Source organism: Lissotriton vulgaris, chromosome 12, assembly GCF_964263255.1.
Source record: "Lissotriton vulgaris chromosome 12, aLisVul1.2, whole genome shotgun sequence".
Taxonomy (NCBI): Eukaryota; Metazoa; Chordata; class Amphibia; order Caudata; family Salamandridae; genus Lissotriton; species Lissotriton vulgaris.
The window spans coordinates 307,869,199-307,885,055 of record NC_141700.1 but is presented as its reverse complement, the minus strand read 5'-3'; positions in this window follow the sequence as shown (position 1 = coordinate 307,885,055).

Here is a 15,857-nt window from a genome sequence, read left to right as displayed (position 1 = left end):
ATACAGTCGGCCAGCACCCCTCACGAATTGACTAAGTGGGCAAGGGTGGGTTTGAAGGACGAAGAGGGTTGCTGGCGAACAAAGGATGCGAACAAATGGTTGCTGCCCGACTCATATCTGATTCCCATACTGACGATGGCACATTCCCCCGCACACATAGGATCTGCACCCATGATCGAACTCATTTCCAAAGTCTGGCACAATGACAAAATCCCTGACTCAGCCAGACGCCTAGTTCAGCAGTGCCTTATCTGCCTGCAACACAACCCCGGGAAAGGAACTGTAGTGCCCCGGGGAGGGTTTGGGACCCCCAATCACCCCTTTGAGGTCCTTCAGATGGATTACATCCAACTAGAGAGATGCCAAAACCTGAAGTATGTACTAGTCATTGTATGTGCCTTCAGTAAATGGGTAGAGGCCTATCCAACCCGTGACAACACTGCCATGACTACTGCCAAAGTACTACTGAAGGAATTCTTCCCTCGCTATGGCCTTTGCCGAATTTTATGGAGCGACAATGGCCCCCACTTCATAGCTGAGGTTATCCAACTAATACTAAAGGGGTTGGGAGTGAAGCAACGGTTTCATGCGGTCTTCCACCCCCAATCCGCCGGTCTAGTGGAACGCCATAATGCCACACTGAAGCTGAAACTGGCAAAAATAGTGGCCACCACTGGACTTAACTGGCCGGATGCCCTCCCACTGGCCTTGTTATCGATGCGCTCCACCCCCACCAAGCACCATTTGACCCCCTACGAGGTCGTGTTTGGGCGACCGATGAACCTCTGGACTGCTCCCAAACCGACCTCCATTCATGACGTCCCAGACGTCCTACTATCTGATTATTTGTGCAAGTTAACCAAAACGTTGTCTTTCATTCATCAACAGGTGCAGCAATCCATCCCCGATGCTTCCAGGGGCCCCGGCCATGACATAAAACCGGGAGATTTCGTGCTGATACGAAATTTCCAGCGAACCAAGAGTCTGGAACCTCGGTGGACGGGCCCCTGGCAAGTGCTGATCACCACCCGAACGGCACTCCGAGTGGAGGGGAAGAAGCACTGGCTGCACGCGCATCATTGTCGGAAGGTCTCTGCAAACCTGGCCACGACAGAAAACGTCAGCACCCAAGAAGAGCTCCTGAGCAAAGACCGACCGATATTGGACTGTTATCCCGATACTGAAGCACTCGAACTTGCAAAATTCTCCGATCCCACTGTGCCGTCCAGAGAAGGGTATTTCCTGCGTCGAAAGGAGGGAGTTTCGGCTAAGTAGGCCACGGACTAAGTTAAATCTCAGAACGGTGACCTAAACACAATCAAGGGTTGCCGGGAGAGAAGCTAAACGAAGTCTGTGGTTCTGCCCGCTACCGAGCTCCCTTGAAGGTGATGGAAGCGCCAGATAAGAAGATGATGGAAGCGCCAGATAAGAAGATGATGGAAGCAACAGGAAATACCCAGTATAGAAATCCAAAGACTGACAACTTGCACAAATCAAAGACAATCGCACTCTTCATTGTCTTCCTCTTCTGCCTCCTCCTCATGACCTCCTTCTGGATTCTGGAGGAAAGCACACCGGCTCATGAGGCATTGCTACCTACTGCACAGCCGACCCCCCTGAAAGAGCATCACCTAATCTCTCTGTCGCCTCAGCTCCGAGAAAGGCGCAGGGAATTCTGGAACAATTCCTTCGTGCAACTGTTGCACCAACACAACCTTGCTGCGAATGCTACGAACTGTTGGATCTGCGGGTTGCTCCCGCATGCCACTGGACACTCTATTCCCTTCATCCCTTCACCCTTCTCAGTTCACGGCTCTTGCCTCGCCTGGCTGATCCTCATGCAAGAGAGCCACAAGGACAACGCCACCTCCAGCCGGACAGTGTCACACTTCTACTCTGGGTTCTGGCTGAACAAAACAGGAAAGACTCCTACTGCCCTGTGTCCTGCGCTCGCCGGCGCCACCTTCCTCAAAAACATTCCAGCCAAGGAACGAGTCGAAGTACAGGTGCTCCACAATCCAGCCAGAACCACCTTCTCTCATCTGCAAAAACAAACTACCGCCACTCTGACTGTGGCCCTGTCTGTCATCAATGTCACCGGCCTTGTATGCCTAGAAGGCCAGGGAACGCAACTGGTGGGTCACAGGGCCTGCCGAATCACCAGAACATTGGACTCAGCTGACCCCCCTTCCTTTGTTGCTTCTCCAAACATGTACTTTGTGTGTGGCACCAAGGCTTACACCTGGCTCCCGAAGGGTTGGAAGGGTACCTGTTACATTGCCTTCGTTCTCCCACCCACATATGTAGCCCCTGCCAACCATCACCGGCAGAGGCGTGCGGACGCCCTTGGACAAGCCGACTCCACCGGAGCACAGTTCCTGGATGCAGCAAAGGGACTTGTTCCTCTGTGGGGCCCAATGGCAAACAGCCGCGCTATCCGGCACCTGACCCAGGCAGTAGAAACAACGATCAACATCACTGCTGGTATCCTCGCCAACAACACTGCGGAACTTCAGGCGGTCCGCCTCGTGACCCTTCAAAATAGACTTGTCCTAGACGTGGTCCTAGCCGACCGAGGAGGAGCATGCCGCATCATCGGATCCAGCTGCTGCACATACGTGCCTGACAACTCGCCTTCAGTCTACAAAGCCATTGAACACCTCCACAGACTTTCCTCAGAGGTTCACCAAGAACAAGAAGGATGGTCGCTTGGGAGCTGGTTTTGGGACACCTTGAAGAATTGGGGTTGGAAGTTGTTTTCCTTCGTGCTGATACCTGTTGTAATATTATGTGGGTGTTGCTTAGGTATCCAATGTCTGCCACCTTTGTGCGGCCTTGTTTCTAACTGTATGTGCCCAAAGACTTTGGACTTCCGAAATGAGCACATGAGTCCCCTCTATGAAGTAGAAATACGTGGCCTTATGGGGATAAATCCAAACTGACAAGTTGGCGAGACATGTTAAAAGGGAGGACTGTGGAATTTTAATTTGCGATCTGAACATTATCTGCGCCAGCTTGTCACCTATGTACTACGTGCACGGCAGCCATTTTAGATATCATGGTCTCCCTGTCCACGATCGATCGCCAGCACGTCCCTCTGACCCAGCAAGCATCCTCCGCACACCCTGGCTCCCCCTCCCTCCTCCTCCTTATGAGCATGACCCTTCTGCATGACCCTGTCCTTGGGAGTCACGCCAGCGCCTGACCAACACCTCCTCTCCTCCCATGAATGCCCCTCTGTTGATAAACCTCCCTCCTGCGCTGGATTGTCCACGCAGCATGAATACCACTCCATTGATGGCCCCTCACCCCGTGTCCGACTGTCCACACAGGTCCGAGGCCATTGCCTAAGCCGGGAGATATCATTTACTGCCCTTTATTGTATGAGGTCGCTCTCCTTCAAAGGACCCTCTATTGATCCAGGCCTCCCCACCCCCCTGTGATATGATCAGGCGCACACACCCTAAGACTCGACGGAACACTCAGCTGCGTGATGGTCCCCTCCTCTTATCAGCAGGTTGAGGACCTCTATTGTGAAGGTATATGGGGGTGGGATTGACACTAGGATTACGGGGATGTCTTTTTCTTGCCTTACAAAGATCTGATTGTATTAAAGGAAGGTCACATGCCATAAACCAGTGTATAAGAGGCCAGGCCTCCGAGAGGCTGTTAGAGCACCTCGAGATGATACCTTGTTGTCTGATCTGATGTGTTCTGCTCCGTCGGAATAAAACGTCTGTTTCCTGCCTTCTGGTCTCCGGCGCCTGCCTCATTGCTTGGTAAACTTGAATGGTACAAGGGCGGTTAGCGCCGGGCAAATCTTGAGAAAGGTCCTAGCCCTACCTTTTTCTACATAGGGGGCTTAGAATTTGTTCGTATCGGTCTGCAAGAAGTTTCCCCAAGATTTTACAGTCTGCGAAGAGGAGTGTTATGGGGCGGTAAGATGACAAATGTTGTGGGTCCCGGAGTGGCTTAAGAATCGTCACTATGACCGATTCGCGCTGGGAGCTTGGGAGTTCACCTCGCTCAAAGGCATCTGCAAACGTTTCTGTCATTCGAGGGATCAGTAGGGTGGAAAAAGTACTGTAGTACTCGAGGGCCAGACCGTCCAGTCTTGGCGCCTTATTTCGAGCTAACGCGCGGACAGCGCATGACAAGTCAACTGCCATTATTTTTGCATCTACCGCGGCCTTGTTTGCGTCTGTGATGTGCGGGATTGGCAGTGGGTCTAGGAAGTGACTTATCGCCTCCTGCCGGAGATGCAGTGGAGTGCAATAGACTGCGGTGTAGTGGCTCTGGAAAGCAGTCAGGATGTCTGTTTGGGAGCGCACTAGGTCCCCGGAGGGCGTTATAATCTCAGTGATGGGTTTGGTGTCCGTATCTTGCTTCGCTAGCCACACAAGGAGTGTGCCAGTTTTGTCCCGTTCTTTGTGCATGCGAGCCAAGTAGGCCCTAAAGTTATATTTGCGCAAGTCCGCTAGAGCAGTGGAGTATTGTGTTTTGTCCTCAGCTACCTGGGCTACTGTAGCAGCGTCGGCGTCTTCTTGTTTCGTGAGTGTTGCTAGCTTCCGTTCAGTGTCAGTGAGCGTGCGTTCCAGTGTGCGACGTACCCCTACTATTTGTTTGATGCATTCTCCCCGAGCCACTACCTTAAAAGCATCCCATTCTACTAGTCTGGAGGTGGCGGATCCCGTATTGTGAGTAAAATATTCCTGTATGCTTTGTGCATGGTCATGTCGGAATACCTGGTTCGTCCCTGGGGAGGTGCCATGTAGGTACCGGAGGGTGGGGAGGCTTCCAATGTACGTGCAATATGTGTGCATCATGGTCAGAGAGTATGCGGCCCAGATAATCCGTGTGTTGGACTTTAGGGATCAGTGACGGGGTGCATGAGAATCTATCTAAGCAGACTCGTAAGTTGTGGGGAATGGAGTAAAATGAGTAAAGTCGTGTTTGAGGATGGTGCGCTCTCCACGCATCTTCCAACGCCCAGGGACTGACCCAGCGGCGGAAGCGCTCTGTCTGTTTAAGGGCAGGAGAGTGAGCAGGGGGTGGGTGCGATCTGCCAAGAGCCGTGTCAAGCGCGCAGTTATAGTCACCCCCCAAGATCCACGGAATGGATGTAAATTGGGCCAGAATGCTGGTGAGGGAATTCCAGAACCTGTCTTGTTCAATATTTGGCACATATATGCTGCCCAGCAGGATGGGTTGGCCATCCAGTATCCCCTCTAACAGGGCTTATCTGCCCTCCCTGTCCACTACCCTGCGCGTTTCCATAAATGGAGTGCCTGGGCAGATCCAAACCATCGCACCCCGTGCAAAAGATGAGTATGACATGGCACATATAGTACCCCGCCATCGGGTCCGCAGTTTGTCAATTTCTGGCGCTGTTATATGTGTCTCCTTAGGAGTGTAATGTGTGCTTGTTGGCGTTTAATGTAGGCATATGTGGCGTATCTCTTGCGTGGCGTATGGAGACCCCTTGTGTTCAGGGTTAAGATACAAACGTCTGCGCTTTGCATTGGGAAATCTGATAACCGCTACCTGCGCCCCGCAATGTGACGCTGAATATTGAAGACAGGTGTGTCAGTAGCGGTCTAGCCCTTTGGCTTTCACAGATGGCTGACATATTCACCCACCTAGTTATGCTGGTAGCTCTGCAGGTTGTGCCCCCCATGTGGCGTAGGGTAGAAGGAGACCGGGTAAACATAACATGTAACTGGGTGGGGGAACTGTCCCAATACCTGGGATGTATCGGCGGGCCCGACACGTCCAAACGAGCTCTCATGGAACCTGAAAGCGAACAGTCAATGTGTGGGGGTCTTAGTTCGCGCCTGCGAGGCTGGGCCCGCTGGGGCGTTGGAAGGATCATTGTTCGTCATTTGAGATTGTAGTGCGTCATTCATCTTGCGGTGTTGGATGGAGGCCACTGTTGTGTGGGGAGGGCTGCTCCCATCTGTTCATCTAGTCGGAGTAGTGGTTAGCTTCCTCTGTCTTTTCCCTCAGTGTATGGCATCAAGGGTTTGTGGAATAGCCGGGGGCAAGGGGATGGAGTTAGGCGAGGAGCGGGCTTCATTGCTGTCTTCTTCGCTCCTGGAAGAGAAAAGGTGTGGGATCCCCTCGATGTGCTCTTCGAGTGGGTGGGGGGGGTCCCTAAAAGAGTTACTGCCTGAAGGGCCCTGCGACGTTCTTGTATGATTTCTTCCAGGTCTGGGGAGTCAATCATGTGGCGTCCTGTGTACTCTCTCTAGCTCTATTTTCCTTGCATTTGCAGTGGTTGCGTGGCACGCTTCCTGTTGCGTGTTGGCCTTTGGGTGCACCCTCGAGTTTCTTCCGTTGTAGGGTGCAGTGTGCAGTGGTGGTCCACCCAGTCGCATGCATCCGTGGCAGTGGCGAAGAAGTGCATGGTGCCCGGGTGAATTACCTTTAGGCGGGCTGGATACAACAGGGAATATTGAATGTTATTTGCCCGCAATCGGCGCTTCACCTCTAGGATGGATGATCTTAGCTTCTGCACCACTCTCACGTAGTCCTGAAAGACCATGACGTACTTGTTTTCCACTTGCAGTGGACTTGTGCGTCCGGCGGCTTGGAGTACCGCGTCACGGTCCTGAAAATGGAGTAATTTTGCTAGTAGTGGACGAGGTGCGTTGCCGGGTGGCGGTTTGCCGGCCGGTACCCGGTGGACCCGCTCTGTGGAGAAGAAAGTGGTGTGGTCTTTGGCTGGGGAGAAGGATTCGACCCATGCCTCCATATATTCGATTGGGTGTGTCCCCTCAATTCCCTCCGGTAGGCCAAGTACAGCGCCGGGAGCGTCCTTCCAAGTCATCCATGCGCTCCTCCACTGTTGTCAGGTGACCCAGAACTGTACAGATCGTTTGTTGTTGTGCACAAAGGGCACGTTGCAGGTCGGCGAGGGATCTTTCCCCCTCCTTCACCTTGTCTGCCAGCTTCCGATGGTCGTCGCGGATAAGGTTTATGTCCGTAGTAAGGGTACCTAGTCGTTCCTCCATGGAGGGCCGAGAGAGTTCAATGGCCGCCAGGACTTGGTCTAGTTTATCCGAAATGGTCAGGTCTGGCTGGGTCGCGGGCGCTTTGGTTAGTGTGCTGGTGCGGGTTTGATTTTCCGGCGCCATTTCTGGGACCGATGTCTGCTGTGTGGACCTGGGCTTCCCCTTGCTGCAGTGCGGGGTGCTCAGTCTTTCGCCTGGTGGTGCAAGCAGTGGGGATTGGGTCAGGTCAGATCATCCCATGAGTTTATCTTCCCGGTTGTAGGCCATTTGGTGTAGGGGGCGTAGTGCGTTCACAGGTCACCTGTGCCCCAGCGGGGCCTGTCCTGACGCACCGCCAGTCGTACTAGCAATGGGGGCCTCAGTGTGGTAGTTGCTCCTCACGGAAGGTGTCGTCCTTCTTTCCCGTGTGGAATCTCGCCGTGATCTTCGTATCCGTGGTATGGTAATCACCGGGTGTTGGGAGGCGGTGACCCCAGGGGTCAAGAGGACTCTCCTAACCACCTGGAACCTCCCCTCCCACAATTACTGCCGAGTCTTATCGAGGGGGGAGTCCCCACCGGGGAGGACTGATCGTACACACTGTCGACACACCACATGTATGAACGGACACCACACTGTGATTCTTTATCAAGAAAGACTTTATCAAGATTAAGGATAAAGAGCAATACACAGCGATCGAGGGATCGCGAAAGTCTCGTAACGAGGGATCGGGAAAGCGGGACAGTCTTAGGAGGCCGGCTGGCACGCAACGCACCCTGCGCACAGTTCTCAATCCTCGAACTGGGGGGTACGGGGGCTGGCGATGGGACTTGCTGTCCTACTCACTTCTGGTTCAAGGTGATCGTGAGGGTAGCGTTGATGGTCCAGAGTGTTCGTCAAGCCGCGACGAGGTCAGCAGGGCTCGGTCAGGAGTATTCCGTCATACTCGTAAGCAGATGGAGCCGCGACAGCGTCAGCAGGGCTCCGAGGGTTCAGGTCTCGTGTTCCGAGAGGGGGCCGCGACAGTGTCAGCAGGGCCCTGATGGTTCAGATTTCTTTTCCTTTGGGAGGGGGCCGCGGCCCGCGACAGCGTCAGCAGGGCCCCGATGGTTCAGTTCCGTAGGTTCGAGGAGGAGCCGCGACGACGTCAGCAGGGCTCCATGGGTCAGAGTCTGTTCTCCTCAAAGTCAGCCGCGATCAGATCAGCAGGGCTTTCTTGTCCAAGATACAACCGCCGACTGGATGGAAGGCAGGCTGTCTTATAGTACTGGAGCTCTTTGATGTCCGGACCCTCAGAGGCAGGAGGCCGGAGGTCCGAGGGCCAGGCGCCCGATTGTCTGGGCGGTTGGTTCTTTGATGCTTTGGACCATGCGTCCAGGGAATCCCAGACGCCCATCAAGGCCTGGAGCCAGCTCGCTAGGAGGCCCAAGGTGCGATCGAAACCAGCCCCCAGGGATAGCTCAGAGGTGTGAGGGAAACCAGTTCCTCGGGAGGGGGCCGGAGGTGTGATGGAGGTCTTGGTTTCGGGTACTTGGGGAGTCGTTCACCCCCCGGGCGGATCTGGGCGCACCGGACGCGCATGCTTGGCTGTAGCCAAGAGTGGCCAGGGGCTGCCGAAAGGAAAGAAGGCGGCCGGCCGGCCGGGGTGGCCAAACATGGAGTCTGATGGTCACGTGCACGGGTGCAGGCACGCGGTCTGGGGATCGTCTCAGGCCCGGGGTAGTAGTGTCATGTACAGTTCTGGGTGGACGGGAATCAGTTCCACCCGTAGATCTGGAGCTTCGGAGATCAGCGAGGACCACGCCACGAGGCCGGGTCCAACATGCGTCCCCTCCCGCTGAAGGACGAGGAGAACTACCCATCCTCTTTGGGTTCTCTTCGCTGAGGCGGTAGAAGCGGGACAGGCCGTCGGCGTTGGCGTGGTCGGCACCAGGCCTGTGTTCCACAGTAAAATCCATCCCTTGGAGGGAGATTGACCAGCGTAGCAGTTTAGGGTTCTCTCCCCTCATTTGCATGAGCCATCGGAGAGGACGGTGGTCGGTCTGGACCCGGAAGTGGGTCCCGAACAGGTAGGGCCTCAGTTTCTTCAAGGCCCAGACTACTGCGAAGGCCTCTCGCTCGATGGTGCTCCATCTCTGCTCTCGGGGTAGTAGCCTCCGGCTGATAAAGGCTACCGGATGATCAATCCCCTTGTCGTCCACTTGGGAGAGCACGGCTCTGATTCCATGCTCGGAGGCGTCGGTCTGGACCACGAACTCTCGGGAGTAGTCAGGGGCCTGTAGTACTGGAGCGGTGCACATGGCCTGTTTCAATTCTTCGAAGGCCTTCTGACAGGCGGGGGTCCAGATAACCTTCTTGGGGTTGGCCTTGGCTGTCAACTCGGTGAGGGGGCCTACAATACTCCCGTACCCCTTGATAAATCTACGGTAGTACCCTGTGAGCCCTAGGAAAGCCCGCACCTCGGTCTGGGTCGTGGGGGTCTCCCAGGCATTGATTGCGTCTATGTTGGGTTGGAGGGGGGCCACGAGGCCGCTGCCGACCTGGTGCCCTAGGTATACCACTGAGCTCTGTCCTATTTGGCATTTACTAGCTTTAAGGTTGAGCCCGGCTCGACGCAGGGCGTCCAACACCTCCCAGAGGTGGTGCAGTTGCTCGGGCCAGTGAGCACTGAATACCGCAATGTCGTCTAGGTAGGCTGCACTGAAACTTTCCAACCCGGCCAGGACCTGATTGACCAGTCGCTGGAAGGTGGCGGGGCGTTTTTCATGCCGAAGGGCATGACTCGGAAGTGGAAATGACCATCCGGAGTGGAGAAAGCAGACCTTTCTTGGGCCCTCTCCGTGAGGCTGATCTGCCAGTAGCCACTGGTGAGATCAAAGGTACTGAGGTACTGAGCTGGCCCTAGGCGGTCAATCAGTTTGTCTGCTCAGGGGATGGGGTGTGCGTCGGTTCGGGTGACTGCGTTGAGTCCGCGGTAGTCGACGCAGAACCTTAGCTCAGGAACGGTGCCGGGTGCGGCCGCCTTCGGAACCAGGACCACGGGGCTAACCCATGGGCTGTCGGAGGCTTCCACCACTCCTAGGTCCAACATTTTGTCGACATCAGCCTTGATGCAGGCTCGGACTCGGTCCGGGACTCGGTAGGCACTGTACCGTACCGGAGGGCTGTCCTCGGTGTCCACGTCGTGGACGCACCAACTGGTGATGCCGGGAGTGAGGGAGAAGAGGTCTGAGAATTGTCCTAGCAAGTGGCGACATTCTTCACGCTGCAATGGGGTGAGGGAGGAGGAGAGACTCACTCCCTCTACGGAGCCATCTTGATCCTTTGCACACAGGAGATCGGGTAGAGGGTCCGTTTCCTCTTCCTCTCCGTCGTCGGTGGCAAGGAGTAACCCCAACTCAGACCGCACAAAATGGGGTTTGAGCCGGTTTACGTGCAACACTTTCAGGGCGTTTCTGGCTGATTTCGTATCAACGAGGTTGGTGACCTGGCTCTTGCACTCTATCACCTTAAAGGGTCCAGTCCACTTGTCCTGCAAGGCACAAGGTTCCACTGGGGACATGACCCAAACCTGTTGGCCTGGTTGAAACTCGACCAGAGTGGCATTCTGGTCGTACCAGCGTTTCATCTCCTCTTGGCTGGCTTCCAGGTTGGCCTCGGCCAGCTCGCGAAACTTCTGCATCTGGTTCCGTAGGGCCAGGACTTAGGAGAACACATCGGGGGGTGTGCTCGGGGAGGCTGTCTCCCAGCCTTCCTTGATCAGGCTGAGGGGACCTCGGACGGGGTGCCCATAGAGCAGCTCGAAAGGTCTAAACCCCAAGGATTTCTGGGGTACCTCTCGGTAGGCGAACAGGAGGCAGGGTAGGAGGACGTCCCACTTGCGTCGCAAGGGCTCCTCCAGGCCCATGATCATCCCTTTCAGGGTGCGGTTGAACCGCTTAACCAGGCCGTTGCCCTGGGGATGGTAGGGGGTGGTGAACCGGTAGGACACCCCACACTGTTGCCAGAGGGACTTCATGTACCGGGATATGAAGTTCGTGCCTCGATCGCTTACCACTTCTCGGGGGAATCCCACCCGGGAGAAGATCCCCATGAGGACCCGGCCCACGACTGGGGCCGTCACGGTCCGGAGGGGGATGGCTTCGGGGTATCGGGTGGCGTGATCGACCAGAACCAGAATGAACCGGTGGCCTAAGGAGGTCCAGGGGTCCAGAGGTCCGACGATGTCGATCCCCACCCTCTCAAAGGGGGTACTGACAACTGGAAAGGGCTGGAGGGGAGCCTTGCGCTTGCCTCCGCTTTTGCCGCTAGCCTGACACGTGGGGCAGGACTTGCAGTGGTGTTCCACATCAGCCGGCATGTGGGGCCAGTAGAAATGGGTCACTAGTCGTTGGAAGGTCTTATCTTGGCCCAGATGCCCTGCCAGGGGCACATCGTGGGCCAGGTTGAGGAGTCCGCGGAAACGTAGGGGTACCACCAGCACACGGGCTGATCCTAGTTCCACGGTCTTCTGAGTGAAGTAGTGTGGCTCACCAGTTAGAGGCGGCAGACCCGAGAGCAGAGGACGGCCCGGGACCAGGGTTCCATTCCCGGCGCGGCAGGTTTCTGGACCAGGGTCAGCGGACTCGATAATTCTCTCGCCTCGGTGCCCACTCTGATCAGCGATCACACTCGGCAACTCTGGGCATTAGCTTGCCTCATCTTCACTAACGGCCCCACCAGACCGCCGGGGATGCCTGGTCTCACCCTGGAGATACCCATTAAGGGACCATCTCTCAGGGAAGCCAGGAAGGGTTTCGCAGCGGTCGAAGCGCCTTGGGACCCTCCGGGTAAGTAGTGCGCTATATAAATGCCTATACATATATATACATACATACTGTTCACTGTACAGTAGGCCGTTTTCCCAGTAAAGGTAATGGGAGCCGGACTGGTCTCCAGCGGCCTGGGCTGCGGCCTGTCGGCGGAGCCCCTCTAGGGCAGGGCAGGAGGTCTGCTCTTGGCAGAACTCTTCTCGGGACAGTCTTCCCTCTTGGCGCCACTGGGCCAACTCGGGGAGATCTGTTAGGGTCGAGACTGGTTCGACAGCTGATCCGAGGGGACCTTCGTCGGAGGCGTTCTCTTCGAGGGGGGGCTGGTCGAGGACCGTAGGGTGCTCTCCGCCCTCGGGGACATCAGGGGCTGAACTGGGAAACTCAGGCTCTTCGTTCTCGGGGTTGGGCATTCTGGCGGTCATGGCCCGGGTGCTCACACAGGTCCATTGGGGCAGTCCTAACATGGCTAAATGGGGCCTTCTCCCTACCTCTTTCCACTGGGAACTCTCTAAGTCATTCCCCAGGAGGCAGTCTACAGGCATGTCCGTGCGCACTGCGACCCGCAGATCGCCCGAGACCCCCTCCCACTCAAACGGGACCTGGGCTATCCTGCAGGTGCGGACAGAATTATCAGCTGCTATCACCCGACAGGAGGTGTGGGGGATCATCATGGACTCAGGAACTAGCGTGTACCTAACAGACGTGATGCTGGCTCCTGTATCTCGAAGGGCTCCTATGCTGCGCCCGTTAACCTTCACTGTTTGGGGGTACTTTTCGGTGTTGTCGGGCAGATAATCTCCAGGGATCATCTCACTATTCCCCAGGGAGGCTAGGACCATGGCTGCGGGTTCCCACTCCCCCTGTTCTTCTATCTCTTCCTCTTCTAAGGCTACTGAGGATATCTGTCTAGTGGAGGGCCCAGTGGGAGTGGATTTCGGGGTCAGGGGACATCGGGGGTCACCGGCATAGTGCCCGGGTTGCTGACACTTGAAGCACGTGGAGCTGGGGCGGAGCCCCGGGGCTCCTGCACTCGGGGCGGCTCTCGTCGTGGGAGGAGAGCGCGGGGTCTGGTTTCTGGGGGGACTACGCTGAGGCCCTGACTGGGAACTTTGCTGCTTGCCCCGACCTCCCCCACCTCGCTGGCGGGAAGATCCTTGGTCGTTCCGTGGGGGGTCTCCCCCGGGCCCCTTCTGGACTCGGGTGGCCACCCATCGATCGGCTTCCACAGCCAGTTTCCATGGGTTGGCGAGCTTGCTGTCCAGGAGATGCTGTCTTAGTTCCACAAAGCAATTGGCGGACAGGTGTTCGTAAGCCACTAGGTCGACTAGGCCCTCGAAGGTGGTCACATTGCTGCCCTTGATCCACCCATCTAGGGCCCGGGTGTTGTAGTTCACATAGTCCACCCATGTGGTACCAGGAATCTTCTTGCACTCCCTAAACCGCTGGCGATACATTTCTGGCGTTAGGCCGTAGCGGAATATGAGAGCGTCTTTCATGTGTGGGTAGGCATTCATGTGTGCCGTCGGTAGGTCCAGCAAGGTGTCTCTCCCCTCGCTGAGGAAGCGGCTCCATAGGCCGGCCCCCCAGTCCTTCTCCGGGACCCGGTGAGCGGACATGGCCACCTCGTATGCTTTGAACCATTGCTGGATGTCGTCTCCTTTGTAAAATTCCTTTACAACGTCCTTGGGGATATGTACCTTTGTTTCTTTGGGGGCCACCTGCTCCCCAAGGCCTGGTGATCCGGTTGCTTCTTTTCTGGCTTTCAATTCGAGTTCTTTGAGGCTTCGCTCGTGCTCGAGCTGAAGTTTCCGTCCTTCATGCTCCCTCTGGAGCTTCTTCTCCTCTAGCTCTCCCTGGAGCCACAACTGCTCCACCGCTAACTTCTTTTCTGCGAGTTTGAGTTCACTCTCTAATTTGAGGCGTGCCAGTTCAAGCTCATGGCTTTGGTCACGTTCTCGCTCAGCCATTTCCTCCGATGACCGCTCTCTCCCGGTTGCTGGGCTCCGGGTCGGTTGCTGGATTCTCTCACCGGTCGGCATACCGGGTTCGGTCTGTGGCCTCCCTCCCTCGTCTTCGATCGGGGGAAGAGATGCCCCGGACTCTACCCAGGCGGTTAGCGCTTTCTGGAAATCTTCCTTAGTACTTAGTCCGGTACTCGGGATACTCAGTTCTTTGCAGAACTGCTTCAGCTCTCTGTGTGTGTAGTCTTCCAGGAGGTCCTTGTCGAAGGTTGTCTTTACACCAGATTCTGTAGTCATCATTGTTGCTCTTTTCTTGTGCGTTTGCTGCATGTAGGTTCAGGTAGTGTGTCAGTGGTACGATCTTTAGACGTAGGTTTGTATCCCGCTGCTGCCACCAATGTTGGAAGGCGGTGACCCCAGGGGTCAAGAGGACTCTCCTAACCACCTGGAACCTCCCCTCCCACAATTACTGCTGAGTCTTATCGAGGGGGGAGTCCCCGCCGGGGAGGACTGATCGTACACACTGTCGACACACCACATGTATGAACGGACACCACACTGTGATTCTTTATCAAGAAAGACTTTATCAAGATTAAGGATAAAGAGCAATACACAGCGATCGAGGGATCGCGAAATTCTCGTAACGAGGGATCGGGGAAGCGGGACAGTCTTAGGAGGCCAGCTGGCACGCAACGCACCCTGCGCACAGTTCTCAATCCTCGAACTGGGGGGTACGGGGGCTGGCGATGGGACTTGCTGTCCTACTCACTTCTGGTTCAAGGTGATCGTGAGGGTAGCGTCGATGGTCCAGCCGGACCAGAGTGTTCGTCAAGCCGGGACGAGGTCAGCAGGGCTCGGTCAGGAGTATTCCGTCATACTCGTAAGCAGATGGAGCCGCGACAGCGTCAGCAGGGCTCCGAGGGTTCAGGTCTCGTGTTCCGAGAGGGGGCCGCGACAGCGTCAGCAGGGCCCCGATGGTTCAGATTTCATTTCCTTCGGGAGGGGGCCTCGACAGCGTCAGCAGGGCCCCGATGGTTCCGTTCCGTAGGTTCGAGGAGGAGCCGCGACGACGTCAGCAGGGCTCCGTGGGTCAGAGTCTGTTCTCCTCAAAGTCAGCTGCGATCAGATCAGCAGGGCTTTCTTGTCCAAGATACAACTGCCGACTGGATGGAAGGCAGGCTGTCTTATAGTACTGGAGCTCTTTGATGTCCGGACCCTCAGAGGCAGGAGGCTGGAGGTCCGAGGGCCAGGCGCCCGATTGTCTGGGCGGTTGGTTCTTTGATGCTTTGGACCATGCGTCCAGGGAATCCCAGACGCTCATCAAGGCCTGGAGCCAGCTCACTAGGAGGCCCAAGGTGCGATCGAAACCAGCCCCCAGGGATAGCTCAGAGGTGTGAGGGAAACCAGTTCCTCGGGAGGGGGCCGGAGGTGTGATGGAGGTCTTGGTTTCGGGTACTTGGGGAGTCGTTCACCCCCCGGGCGGATCTGGGCGCACCGGACGCGCATGCTTGGCTGTAGCCAAGAGTGGCCAGGGGCTGCCGAAAGGAAAGAAGGCGGCAGGCCGGCCGGGGTGGCCAAACATGGAGTCTGATGGTCACGTGCACGGGTGCAGGCACGCGGTCTGGGGATCGTCTCAGGCCCGGGGTAGTAGTGTCATGTACAGTTCTGGGTGGACGGGAATCAGTTCCACCCGTAGATTTGGAGCTTCGGAGATCAGCGAGGACCACGCCATGAGGCCGGGTCCAACACCGGGATAGTTGTGGGAGGAGTCGAGCTCTGTAGCCCGCTGGTAGTCCAATGTATAGCGTCTGGGGCCGAGGTGACCAAAGGGCGCCCTCGTGTGGCTGGGGGCGCTGTGGTGAATTAGTTGAATTCGAGTTATGGTGCCTGGGCTGTCCTTGCGGTCGCCATGTTAAGGTCAGGCATGGGCAAACTCAACCTCCGAATCGTTGTGGTGGGCAAGGGGGGGGTTGCAGGGTCATCTGAAGGCAGAGATCTTTTTGCTCACCTCCTGGAGCAGCTCACATCTAACGCCTTGGATGGTCCGGTCAGTGGGCGCATGAGCGTTCAGATCGCCGGCGCCATCTTGGGGT